The sequence below is a fragment of the Strigops habroptila genome, chromosome 3 (genome assembly GCF_004027225.2).
Source record: "Strigops habroptila isolate Jane chromosome 3, bStrHab1.2.pri, whole genome shotgun sequence".
NCBI classification, from domain to species: domain Eukaryota; kingdom Metazoa; phylum Chordata; class Aves; order Psittaciformes; family Psittacidae; genus Strigops; species Strigops habroptila.
Genome location: NC_044279.2, coordinates 49,888,414 through 49,902,819, shown reverse-complemented (window position 1 = coordinate 49,902,819; position 14,406 = coordinate 49,888,414). Strand labels below are relative to the sequence as shown.

The window sequence follows — 14,406 nt, the reverse complement described above, 5'->3', positions numbered from 1 at the left end:
TTAATTTACCTTGTAGTGCAAATAGTCAGCCACCATCTGCAGTTCATTATACTTTATATCTGAAAGTATTCGGTTCTTGGTGTTGCATATACTTTACCTGTTTGGTTTGTTAGACAACAAAGCTGAATAGCACATGCATACAAAGCAAATATTCATGTACCAATGTGGATTGATTACTATCACTTACTTTTAAGCCTGAATCGAACAAATGATGTGGTTCTGTTTATTTTTTCAGCATATCTTACCAACATTTTCCTGGATCATGGGTATCACGTGACAAGTGTTTTGGAAATGCTTAAAGAAAATTAAATTCCCTTCCAAATTTGATAGTAATAATTTAGTGTAGATAAGTGTGGATAGTATGTTTCACCTTCTAGGTGACTTGAAAATAGATCTTTCCCCCACCTTTAAGAATTTACATCTTACTCAGATATGAAACCAGTTGCAGACTGACATGGCATACTTCAGAAAGGTAGCAGCAGAGATTCTTCAGCTATCGTATTAATGTGAAAAATAACAACCTCAATTCATAGAATTGTATCACACAATCATAGAACGGTTTGGGTTGGAAGGGACCTTAAAGCTCATCCAGTTCCAATCCCCCTGCCACAGACAGGGACACCTTCCACTAGACCAGGTTCCTCAAAGCCCCATCCAACCTGGCCTTGAACACTGCCAGGGATGGGGCAGCCACAGCTTCTCTTGGCAACCTGTGCCAGTGTCTCACCACCCTCACAGTGAAGAACTTCTTCCTTATATCTAACCTAAATCTCCCCTCTTTCAGTTTAAATCCATTCCCCCTTTTCCTGTCCCTACATGCCCTTGTAAAAAGTCCCTCTCCACATTTCTTGTAGGCCCACTTTAGGCACTGGAAGGCTGCTACGAGGTCTCCCTGGAGCCTTCTCTTCCCCAGGCTGAACAACCCCTAAACAAGGACTGAATAAAACAGTCCTTTATTCCCTGGTTCTACCCTTTTCATGGTCGCTTCTTGGGAACAACAGGCTTTCTCCAGGGAAGGTACACACAGGGAAAGTAATATGAGAAAGCACCAAAATGTGCACATACATAAATAATGATTAACTCTGCAACATGCAACTATCACCAGAATTAGACCTGAGACAATCAGCTGAGGATTTACATCTTTATTGTTTGCTTTGAAGGAAAGAAAGCTTGCATTTTGTAGCATAAGGCAACAGTCAAAGGGGATAAGGGAATGAGCTCCTTACGAACAACCTTGAGAGATCTTTCAATTTTTTTACAGATCATAAAAACCCAAAATCCATTAGGTGATCCATATGCCAATATGACGATTTGTGTCTTAGAGGTTGGAGTACAAAACCGCTGCTTTGCTGTGCCTTCTGTGAAGCATTCCAGTATTTAAATGTTTATTCCTAACAGCAAGTTCTGGTTTTCAAAGACCAGAATACCAGCCTCTACCTGAGAAACAGGTAGTCATATTTTACCTCGTCCATAAAAATGGTGACAAAAGGAAAGTTTAGGAAAAAAGCACAAATGGTGTAAAACTATGCCTGTTTTCAGTGATTGAAAAACTGCCGTAAGCTTGCTTAAAAATGTGAAATATGCTGAAGGTAGAAGCCAAAAATCCTTCCTTTGCAGGACCCTCCCAAATGTCTGGAATTTGTTAGCTTTCCTGAGCACAAGAAAGAGATTTTCAGTCATACAGTCTTCTTTGACAGGAAAACACTGAATGTCTTCTGAACTATCTCAGTTGTCTAGCTTTGACTTCCCCCAAGTTTATGATTCCTAACCTCTAATGCTGCCCAGAAAAATGAGACAGGTAGTTTATGTTGTGCTACACTGAAAAAAATATTTTTCTCTATCTGTGTATTCAAAAAAAGTACCCTAAATTCCATGGAAGGTTTAGATAACATATAATCCATAATGAAGTATAGATGGATAATTTGCATTCACATGTAACATTTGCCACATAATACACAATACCACTGTAAAGGCTATGAATCCATTCATGGCAGAGGCATTTAAGGAAGTGTTACAGACATGCCCTTGTTTTAGGCTGAGCTGATATGGAAATCTCCTAAGATAAAGGAAATGTAAAAAAAAAACCCTATATGACATACTAATTCAGTCTTAGTGCACAGTGAGTTTCACAATGAAAATAATACCCCCTCTGAGAAAGGCAATAGAAACTGGAAAGCATTACTATAAATAAAATAAGCAGTTGCCTAATCATGGCAGTCTAACTATGCTTTCTAGAATCACTCCTTTTTTCTCCACCATCTTCATTAACTTGGAAAAATTCGTTTTTCAATAACTACATCTTTCTTATCCAAAGCATCTTTTTTTAAAGCATAATCCAAGTAGAAATGGCAAAGTGGTAAGAAAAAAGCATGTCTTCCTCCAGTGGAGCATGTCACCTCTAGAGGAATTCTCTTAGGGAAGTAGTTTCATCTCCTGCTGAACCGGCCACGGGACATAGCTGTATTGGGAGGACAGGCCAGGCGGCCCGCTGGGGGATGCTGCTGGATCTGCGCTGCCCGACGTGGTAAACAGGCAGGTGGTTGCCCTGGCTGTGAACACAGGGTGCCTAGTGCTGCGGGTGGTGTGTACAACTGTCCCCACAGGGGCAGGGAACGAAATGTGTGCAACTGAGTGGTGTAACTGCTTTAAATCTGCTAACACCATGGTAGACAAAGACCTGGGCCAACATGGACTGAAAACAAAAGCATCGGCTCCTACTTAAGTACACTGACAGAAATGAAATGAAAAGGACAATGCACAGGGCAGCTTCCCGCACTGAATCATTTCCAAAACAGATTATTTGGGTATCTATTTTTATCATATACAGACAGAGAGAGTGCAGAAGCTGAATTTACCATATGTAAGCTATTACCTCATCTCCAAGATTTTTGAACATTATGTGGATTTAAGTTATTGTTTATATTTAGCTAGTAACAATTTCATAAGCAAAAAACATCTGTGTCAAGAGGTCAGCCAGGACACAAAGTATTTAAAAGTTAGAAAGGGACAAAAGTGCAGAAGCATTTCTACAGCATTCACGTACTGTAGAAATGCTGGCGAGACTACTAGTGTGCTTAAGTGCCTTGGAATTAATGGAGTCACCTCAGCAAAACAGCTGTGAGATTAAAGAGAGTTATTCTCCCCATTTTACCGATAGGAAATTGAGAGGGAGAGTTTGCATGTAGCTAAGGCGTATTTAATTCTTTCTTTTAGTTTTGAAATGTCACTAGATTATTTCAATGTAGGGACAGTAGGCTCTCCCTCCAATGAACAACTGACAAAAAAGTTAACTGAACTGTGGTGGTTGTGGTAGTAGTTGTGGTGGTTGTCAAAAGGGATGATCCCGCTCTCCCTCCGGTCCCGGGCCACGCACCCCTGATGCTTTCCTTGTGCTGGATCTCCTAGTTGTGCCACCAGATCTGCATGCTGAGCCAGCAGCTGCCGCTGCACAGTTGCACGATGTGATCCAAATGGAGTGGGGGAAGCACGCAGGCAGGGACGGGCAGGGCTGAGCCAGACCAACTGCTTCATGACACCCTACACCTGCGTTACGCGAGGTCTGTTAGTGTGAAACCACACCCTGAGAACAACTACTCCCATTAATCGATCTTCTGTATTGTCAGGAGATGAACCCCTCGCTGCAAGCCAGAGATACTGCCCGGCAGCAATCTGGAATGCTCAGAGCAGCGCACCTGCTTCGGCTGTGGACAGGAGTGTGAGCAGATCGCCACCGCTTCTTACATCCAGCTCTCTGAGGGACCATAGGGTACAGACATCAGATATTTTGTGGGACCAGGGAAACATCTAAAAGACATCCAGTATGAAACGCTTCCATCTAACAGATCCTGCATCAGAAAAAACAAAAAGGACTAACCACAGAAATGCAAGTCCTGTCAGTATAGCATGTCAGGCAATCCTCCTTTTCAGACCTGGTAAAACCTGAAGTCAGATGAAATACTGTAACTGGTTCTGGGCACTTAAAAATGCAACACATTTGGAAAGACTCCAGAGGCAAGCAACACAAATCATCAGAGGCCCAGCAAACACGGTCTGTTACCCCAGAGCAGCTGTGGAGAGGCATAACAAATTTCAAATATGTAAGAAGTACCTATAAAAAGGAAAGGAATAAACTGTCCTCCAGTGCAATAGCACTAGGGCTGGATTTAAGTTACGTCAAAAGAGACATCAGGGTTAAAATACACATAGCTGCTTCCTAACAGGATAGCAAAACACTAGGTGTGTTCTGTATTCTCTTCATTTTCTGCCGTGGTTTACAACACTAACAATTCTATACACTTCTCTGGAGTGTTTCTCTCTGTCCCTCAAATTCAGGCCTTTTATAAACTATTCTGTCTCCTTCCTAATTCAATTTCATTAAGTGTCAAACTTTCCAGTCCTTCCATATCACCTAAGTATTACTTCTAGCACTCGCTCTCATCTCTAGATCGAAATTCACTGCTTTCTGTGCCTTTCTGCCTCTGGCACCTCAGCATGTGGGAATGGCTACTCTGAGAAAACTCTTGTGTTCCACAGCCCCAAACCATCACCCGGCAATGGGCATCCCCTGGCACCCACTCCCCCTACTCCCCTCTCCCTCCTGATAGGACCTGACCTCCACGACCACCTGTTTCCCCTGCCTTTATTCCACCCCTTTTCATGTGCACTGAAAACAGGCTCTCCCTGCCAGTTTGGGGGACCCATTTAAAGTTTAAAGTTGCTATTTTCATGCATCTTTCTGACCTGTCCCCATCATTTACACGTAGTGGGTTGTCTTTGTAAAACTGTGACACGTTCTTTGCCTTTCGTGTTTAAGTGTGGTATTAGAAAGCAATCCTGCGCCAGGACCCGCACCCCGCTTCCCGTCTCCAGCCGCGGAGGGGGCCCCAGGCCGCGCTGCGGGAGGCTGCGGTCCCACGGCGGGCAGGGAAGCAGCGTCCCCGTTTCCGTTCCTCTCCAGGCACTGTTTCCCGCCCGGCACGTCCCCCGACCCGCTGCTGCCGAAATCTGAGAGCCAGACGCTTTCCGAACACCTGTTTCTGGCGTTTCTGTTCGCCGGCGGCCTCGTCCGTGGCACCGTTCAGACCGCCTCGTTTTGTACTTCTGCCTTCCCTCTCGGGGTCAAGCAAAAAGAGACCGACCCCAAGCTTTAGGGGGGGAATGAAAAAAAAAAATTAACGTCCCTCCGTTTCCTCCGAGATGAACCCGACAGCGCAAGTAGAGGAAAAAAAACCACTGTGACCCCGACGTGATTCGAACACGCAGCCTTCTGATCTGGAGTCAGACGCGCTACCGTTGCGCCACGAGGTCCTGCTGCGCATAGCTGTGTCGGGAATTAGAACTCACCCACCACAGGCAGCCCCCGCCCTTGGAGGGGCCCGCAGCGGCGCCGAGACAGGGACAGAGCAATGGGGTGGGGTGCGGACGACGATCCTGCTCACTCGCTATGGCAACCGTACCCCCGCAACCGCAACCCCGCGCCGGCCCCTCTCCTCCGTCACGGCTTCGTTTCCCGCCTTCCCGCGCCAGTACGTTAACTCTACCCACCTGCACACCCGCTACTGGCCCCTCTCAGCAGAGGCCTCTCGGCCCTGCGACACTGCCTCCGTATGCAGACTCGTGGGTCTCAGTTCCCGCTGCTCGGAGACCGCCCCTTCTGCCGATCCCCCTTCGTTGCTGTTGTCCCCCGACGGGGGGGTGGGGGGGAGGGGAATAAGGGTACATCTGCAGATAAAGTTATCTCTCGGGGGTGTAATAGTAGGGCAACTCCTCGTTAGTATAGTGGTGAGTATCCCCGCCTGTCACGCGGGAGACCGGGGTTCGATTCCCCGACGGGGAGGCCACAGAATACGTTTTCCCCGGGGGGGCGGGTGATTGTTTTGCTGCCTGGGGCCAGCGGCCGGGCACAGCGCGGCGGCCGCCGAGGAAGGGCGGGGAAATAAAAAGAGCGAGCGAACGCGCCTCTCCCTATCGGGGAATCGAACCCCGGTCTCCCGCGTGACAGGCGGGGATACTTACCACTATACTAACGAGGAGCCGCGGGGCGCCCGGGGGCTATGCGCAGCCGCTCCGCAGGGAGCGGAACATCCGGCCCCGGGCCAGGCCGCTCTTGCGCTGGTGCCCGGAGGCTGCCGACGGGCACCGCAGTCCCCCCTGCCCTTCCTCCCACCGTCCCGTTTGCTGGCCTCGGGAAGGCTGCGGCTGGGCCCGAGCGCTCGGGCGGTGTGCAGCAGCCTCAGGCCGTGCATTGTGTCGTGCAGGTGCGGCGAAGAGAAGGGTCTCTGCCGGTGGCTGCTGACGTCCTAGAGCTTGCCCGGCACCGGGCGGCGGTGGGGAGAGGGCGGAGGGAGGAGAATGGCCCGTGTTTGTTGTGGTTTTCCCCGGTGGGGAGCGGCATAGTGCCTCCTCTCTCTCGCCCGCCCCACCGCGGAGCGCCCCGGGAGCGCTGCCGGGCGAGGAAAGTGCCAGAGGGGAGGCGGCGGGCAGCAGAGCAAGCATCTCGGGTGTCTTCGCGTTTGTATTTTTGCCTCTCGTTCACGCAGTTTCTTTTTACGGGAACCCGAGAAGCCCTGGAGTCAGCAGTCCTTGGGGTGAAGAGAGTCGAGCACCTGCTTCTTACCTACCTAAAAAGGGGACGAGAGAAATGGAAACCGGTTACTTTGGGATTTGAGAGTAGAAGGCAGAGGACATATACTTACCATATGGCATGATACCAACTCGGTCAGCAGTAACATGGTTGTAAGTTTGTAATATTTCTTTGGGTAAAAGGACCCCAGCTTAGCTTTTTCAGACAAGCACAGCTAAAGAACAAACAGCAATCTGTACGTAGACATCTAAATAGACGTGACCTGGAAACAAAGCTTTTCTAAATATTGGCCTACTCGTTTAAGCACTCGAATATAAACGTGTTTCCCAGTGGATGCAACAGATTCAAATTTTGTCCTAACGTGAAAAATAATAATTAAAGTCTCATAATAATGTCATGACTTCAGAGGTAGCATAATGAGATGAACTGGTAGGGCTGTGATCAGGTGATACACCTTAAACCTCTCAAAGCAGGATCAAAACCCATGTTGCTAGGCTGGTCTAAAGTTGCTGTGTGGCTTCAAATTTTATGCAGCAGATGCTGTTGGTTAACTTCCAGCTGGGAGACTTTCTGGTGGATCAAACATTGCCTGTTTGCATTTTGTGGGACCACTCACATGTAGCTCTAGTTCAGACTTTTTTAGCAGTCCCTTCTCAATTCCTTCTGTTCCTTGATCCCTGGGGTCAGGTATCAGAGATGTGACCACTTGTATAAGTGGTGGTGCTTGCTGCAGCCAGACCTTCCCTAGCTTCTGCTCTTTACCTTAAAGCTGGTTTTGCCTCAGGTTCCTGTGCATACTTCTCCTTGGGCTGTGTTCTCTTGCACAGGACTTCTGCTGTCTCCATACCATCTCTTGCAAATTTTTGGCATTGCTAAGCACCATCAGAACACTGGAGCCAGGCTCACAACAAGTTGTGTAGATATTTTGGTGTGTTAGGGGTTCAAACTGAGGAAAATGAAAAAAGCTGCAGAAGTGGTTTTGCCTCTTCTGCATTTTATTGAGTGATCTGGAAAGCATCAGCAGGGGGAATGTGTTAAATGTAGGGCAAAATGTTGTTAGGGCAGCTCCTTGCGCCAGCAGTTTCCTCCTTGCAGTAGTTGCCACAATGATCCTGGTGGCCTGAAACAGACGAGGGCAATCCTTAGAACCAGCATTTGCTGACAGGTAAGTTTTGTGAGCAGTAAGTCAGGCCCTTGTCTTCTTGCCAGACTGTAAAATGGCACAAGTAATTTCAACCCAGTGACTGTAATTTTATATTCAGGAGGGGCATGAGGTGGGGGAAGAGCCTTCTAAAGCTGCAGAAATTAATGCTTCCGAATCAGGGTAAAACCACAAACCCTAGATGAGAAGCAAAGTCCTTCACTGGTATGGTCTTTAGGATGCCCCAGTCCAGAAGAGCTGCTGCAAATTGAATACATTTGATTATACTTACTCTTCATAGCTATTTTGTACACTCTTACTGCTGCCCATTCACACATATCCAATACTCTCTCTGCTCTGTCTTCTGTTTTCCATGTAATTTTTGTCTGTACCTTCACCCTGTGGAGTTCACAGCACAGGATTTAATAAGCTTTATAAGTAAGAACGTATGAATTATCAAATGGCATATTTAATAACAGGACTTCTTTGTGTGTGAGTTTTGGCCTTATACAATTTCTGTCCAGTGTAATGGATTTGTTGCGCAGTCTGTATGACTCAGTTATCTCTTTCTGTGCTAATGTATTTTGATCAAGCTAAACCAAAGTTTTAGAAGTTATTAGAAAAATCAATTTACATCACTTAAGGGAATGAATGATCAGACATCCCGTGTAAAATCAACAGCTGCAGAGCTGAAGAAATTCAAGGTAAAGGGGACTCTGACATTCTATATCAGTGCCTGGTGGGCTAGTGGGAGAAGGAACTTAAGGGGCTTTTTCCCCTATTAGCATGCCTGGTATAGTTTATACGGTGCTAAATGCAGCCACGCAGCTGGGCAGCTTCTTCTCTGTCTTGCATCATGTGAACTGTCTAATAAATGGAGCCTTTTAAAAACTTGTTGGAGGAATCTCAGGGATTGAAAATTTATGTCCTGAGAATTGTGAAATAAAACAGAGAAGTGGCCATGCAGAACTGCATTTTCTGTTTAGGTAAAAAGCACTCTGATGGAAAAGTTGAATAGTTGAACCTAACCATTTCTATTCCTATAGCATGGTTTAAATGTTGGACACTCCAAGTAAGAATAAACTGCTTCTCAGAGGGAATCTGCATTCTGATCACTTTTCCCCTCAGAAGAGATTGCCAAGCAAATGTGCTTGGAGAGATACCATGAAAAACTGGAAAATTCAGACCAGGAAAAGTGGAGGCTGGCTGATTTTAAGGAATAATTTCAACTTCAGAATAGCAAAGTCTGAGAGATGTCCTGCCTCAAAATCAGAGGATAGGACTCAGTAATAAAAAGGAGGAAGATTGATCAAGTTGGTATGAAAAATACACTTCTCTTGGTGTATGAGATGTATTGTTTTTGAGTAGTCCCAAAAGAGTGTTTATGGAGCAAAGCCTTTAGAGATGTATCGGGATGCTCTGAAACCTGAACAGGTTGTGTACTAATGTAAGTATTCCTGTGTAATGTAGTTCTGGATACTACAATATGTCTACCATGTGACTACAAGAATAGTCATAACTTTCTGGCTGTGGTGAAAGACTGCAGTGGACCCAAACAATTTCACCATTGGTCTGACTTGGTCTGAAATATGGCATTTCTTAGAATCTTGACATTGTCAATAATTTGCTTCAAAATAGACCAATAATGTAGTGCCTAAGAAGCAAAATTGTAGAGACGAACATGAAAAAATCAAATATTGTCATATACAGCTGAAACTATGAGGTCTGACTCTTGCATCCTATCAGCTGTCATTCAAAAAAATGGAATTATGAACCTAATAAAGGAAAATGGAAGTGTAGAGAGGGGAAAACATGGGATAGCAAAACCCACAGAAAGTAATACAGGAAAAAGCACCATAGACTGAATTTAGGTATCCAAAACAAAGATGTCATGAGATAAAGGCATCACACAAAAAAATTTGTACAGTAAAGAGCATGAGAACATATTTAAAGGTATAGTACAAAACTATAAATGAGGGAATATGCCATTAATTTATCTTAAACTTCTTTTACGCATTCCAATGCTCACTCGTTATAGACATTACGCACAAGCGCGGGCCAAGTAATTACGATGGGGAAACCGGACATTGAAACCAACAATTAGTGTAAGGAGGAAGTGCTATTAAAATCAAAACCTCTGTGCTTGCTTAAGGTATGAAATTAGGAATATACAAAAGATCCTGCAGAAGACTTGAAAAAAACCCAGAAAATTGTATGCTTCCATATCAGAACTCACTAATGCCCCAGACCTTTAGTAGTGCTTGCTGTTCTGTAAGTTTGCTGCAATGTACTGCTGTAGTACTGAAAAATCAGTGAGTAAAAAAGCCAGTATGCTGAGCCAAGAGTGAATAGAAGTCAGTTTAGTTTTTATCTGGTAGTTAACACAAGGGAAACTGACCTCACCTTGAAAACACTATCAGAACGTGTCATGGAAGTATACAGGGAAATTTATGATGTTTTGTCTCTTCTGTAAAGATTTTGGGAAGTTTCAGCTAGATATACATCACTGAAAAATGTATTGATGACTCACAAAATCCAGAGTTTAGAAAACACTGTAGCTGAGAGAGAAAGCAGCATTGTAAGCAGATATTCAAACATCATAGTATATCATCAAGGTACATTTTGTCTGTGAAAGCATTCGGTATTAAGTAGAAAGCACAACAAATGACAGTTTGGAATCTTCTAAATGGCATCTGAGTTAATGGAGCTTGTATGAACAATATGATGTCTGTTAGCAGTGTTTCTCTAAGAGTTTAATTAGAGAAAACCTTCAGAGCTTGATGAATGTTCAAGAAAAAAAAAAGATAAATGTTAAAAACTCTCAAAAAGTGCTAAAAATAGTGTCAGCAAAAGACAAAGTTGACAACTCATTTATTTTAACAACCAAGCACTAGATCAAAGCTACCAGCACTGTAGCAATTTATTGTAATGCTGGCTTCACTCATGCTCCTGGTCCTCCAGTCGCCACCATTTACTGCTTCATTGTGTTGTGCATGGGAAACAGAAGAATAGCTCCCTTTCTAGATAAAACTATGGCTTGATTGGCTAATAGTTTACTCCTGTCTCCTTTTCTTAGGATACAAGGTTTCCTCCTTGTATCCTAATGCACGGAAACCGCATTTTTCTTACTCAGGGAGGTACTCCAATGACTGCAGTAATCCATATGCACAGGGAAACCTTGAGAAATCCCATGTGGTCCTCATAGCTAACAAAACCCAGTAAGGCTTAATTCTCCTTTAAGTAGTTGGGTTTTATCCTTGCCCTGTGTTGTACTATTACTGCTACATTTGGCTTCTCCACTCTGCAGTCTTTTGTCTTTCTCTTCACTATTCTTCCTTCCCTCCCCCCCCACTTTTGTTTTGTTTTGCTCTGTCCTGAAGCAAATGGGATGCCCATGTCTTATGCAAGTCATGGGAGTGCAAAAGAGTGACCTGAAGGCTGGAGGAAACTGCTGGTCATGTTCCTCTGTGCCAGGACAAGCTCCTGAGGTTGATTTCTTTTGCTTCTGACACAATTTTCAGTGGGTGCACAAGCAATAGAAGAGAAGTGGATAGGTTTTTAAATTTAGCAAATGGAAGAAGGAAGATGGTATAAAATAAAACATTAAAAAGCCCTTACAGAAATTAATTGCCATTTACAATATTATTCATGATAGAGAAAAGCGAATGTGCATATCCACCAGAGATTGTTCAAGATGTGATGGATGGTTAACCATCTTGCTCAACTGTGAAAGCCTGACACTTAAAAAAAGATGCAGAAATGAATCACAGTGCACTTTAAAATTGAAAGAAGAGATGAATATTTAAAGTCAGTTAAATAGCCAAAACCACAAATGAGGAACTGTTGAGAATGATGTGCTTAGAGCAACAGCTGCTTGAAGGAAGAGCTGAACGCTATGGTGTATCTGCAATACATGGCTGACAATCGCTACATTACTCTTAATTCTAGTAAAATCAAAGTAAAAGCAGTAAGAGAAAAAGTATCAGATGCATTGCTAGGTAGAGTCAGATTCAGTGAACACAGCATCTATTCCTGGGAAAAAAGTATAACAGAGTTTGTTGGTTGTTTTTTATTTGTTTGTTTGTTTTTCATTTACATTGATGATCCTCATTATATGTGATTGGAATGTGGAGATTTTTACTGCAAAAACACAAACATCATGCTTCAGAACCATAAACTTGTTTCTTCGCTGTTTGCTATTTTGCAGGATTATGATCATTACATAAGGTCGTTGGGGTTTTTTTGTTTGTTGGTTTGGTTTGTTGTTTTTTTGTTTTTTTTAAATTCTCTTCCAAAAGAACTAGACTTTCAAGTTTGCAATTGCATTGGCTCCCTCTAGTGGCATTCTGAAATGCTCTACTTTTTAGTCCAGCAAAACTACTGATTCAAAATTAATTTGATAGCAGTTTGGGATTACTGTTTTATGTAATTGTTATATTAAGAACAGGACAAACTAATAGTCATATCTCTTAAATCCAATTCATCTTATACAAAATCAGCTCATAAAATGAAATTCTAGCAGTATGGGTCAAAATGGCTGAAGAAAACATGATTCATTTCCCCTCCCTCACATTCTCTTAACTGAATTCACGAATGCCATTTTGCTATTTGCTATGTGTTTGGAAAGGAGAGGAGTTACAACAGTGTCTTAACGATGGGACTGGCCTGTTCCACTTGGCAGCAAAAATCAATCAGTCTCTTATGAAAAGTTTTAATAGGAGAAATTCCAGTTTGAAATTAAGGCACTTGGCAGCTGTTGCTACTTGCATCCTGAGAGCTCTTGCCAGAGCTGAACCAGATGTGCAGTTAATGCCTGGTTTTGTCCATTTGTTATTAATATTGAATATAGAAAAGATAGGATAGGAAAGAAAGGATACAGAGGAGCAGGAAATGGGGAAGCAGTTAGATCATTTCCTCTTTAGGCATGTGAGAAGAACCCACATTTTTGGAATTTTGCATGAGATGAAACTAACCCTTTTCCTAGGGTTGGGTAATTCTGCAGTTGCCCATTCTCAGCGTAGTAAGACAGAGAGGAAGAAAATGATTAAAGTTGCATCATCACGGCATCTCAGTCCCCTATCTCTGCAGTGTAAGGCCTCATTTAGCAAACATGGTAGGTTTCCCAAGTGAATGAATCTTTTACTTAATAATAACTGAGAGTTCAAGACCTACTGCCTGGTATTTCTTGGTCAGTGTGACTCTGCTCTATGAACATTCTTGGGTTGATGCACTGATATACTTTTAATTATAGCACTTTAGAAACTACGAAAAGAAGAAGACAAGAATAAGTCCAGTCTTCCTTAGATTAACTGCTCACATTGGAAGAAATCGTGTAGGATATTCTGTTGAAGATCCTACATGGATCTTCAACGTGAATGAATGGAGAGCCACAGTCTTTTTTGACATAGTTAAAGTAAAAAGGAGAATGCTAAAGATAATTTTTAGAAGCAGTTTCCTACATGGCATGAAGACTAAGCTTCACTGAAAGGATTTCAGTGCTAAAAATCAATATTTTGCACTTCTGACAAAATTCAACTGAAGGTTTAAATTTTTTACCCAGTTTGAAATCCTGATCCTACCAACTCTTCTTAAGCAAAAGAATTTATTAGATAGCCTTTTAATGAACTTATTGGTCTACTGAGTCTGAAATTCCAGCTTTTCAGAATTATTTCAGACAGGCTATTTCAGTTTTTTTTTAAAAACCCACAACTAGCAATACTATGAGTAAGAACTGTACATCTGTGAATAGTGTGTATATATATATACACACACTACATATAGTAGTACGAGATATATATATATGTATTTGCCTACCACAGAATGAAGAATTTTCTATGATTCACTCGGTAGTATATTTAAGCAGAATAGCTAGGCATTCTTAAGGCCTTTTTACATAATTCTGCACACCTACAAGTTCTCAGGACATTTCTTTAACCTGTAAGACACACATCATCAGAGAAGTGTGTGTGTCAGCATGTTGTTCTAGAACATTTAATATGAACTTTAGCATTACTAAATCTCGTTTCTTCATATGAGCAAGTTCTGTATTATTCAGAAAGTCCTTTGCTTGACATTTTCACAATGTGTGTTTGTTTTACATCTACAAAACCCACTAGTTCTGAACAATGCCTTTTTGTATTTAAAATCAACTGAAGCAGTGTGATAAATTACCAATTTTTAAATAAAGCAAGCTTCCCAGACAAGAAAGAATATAAGAAATTACAGCTGTGTTTAAAAAGCAAAAATGATTGCAACTGTGCATTAAGAAGGGAAAGTCATTCATAACTCTACATCACATGATTAAAAGCTGAGCTTGGCTATTTATAGCTAAGCACTGTCAAGAGCAATATGTATTGATGAGGGAATTAGACTGTTAGTACGTTCCTAGATTAGGTGCATGTTAACAAGGGCTGTACAGTGCAAAAAAAGGAAGAAAGAGTGAAGGTAATATTTAGAACCTGGCAAACATGTTTAACTTGCTTAGATACACAAAATTGTAAAATTTGACGCAAAAGGAGTTAAAGTAGGTAGAATTCTCACTTTCTATTTGTAAAGCAGCTCTGCTTCCTACGGAGACTCAAAAAGGTAGACTAATAATGCTTTAAAAATGTACTTCTAGCAAATAATTATGTTAATATTTTAAATAGTACTTAATTAATGTTAAGAAATACACCCCTTAAAT

The 14,406-nt window shown here is 42.6% G+C and overlaps 3 non-coding genes across 3 annotated transcripts; 1 reads left to right on the top strand and 2 right to left on the bottom strand.

Moving 5' to 3' along the window:
* Window positions 1–5,235: 5,235 nt before the first annotated feature.
* TRNAW-CCA lies at window positions 5,236–5,307 on the bottom strand. The gene has a single exon. It is a non-coding gene; the product is annotated as a tRNA-Trp (tRNA).
* Window positions 5,308–5,764: 457 nt separating this feature from the next.
* TRNAD-GUC lies at window positions 5,765–5,836 on the top strand. Its single transcript has one exon. It is a non-coding gene; the product is annotated as a tRNA-Asp (tRNA).
* A 124-nt stretch (window positions 5,837–5,960) lies between these two features.
* TRNAD-GUC lies at window positions 5,961–6,032 on the bottom strand. Its single transcript has one exon. It is a non-coding gene; the product is annotated as a tRNA-Asp (tRNA).
* Window positions 6,033–14,406: the final 8,374 nt, after the last annotated feature.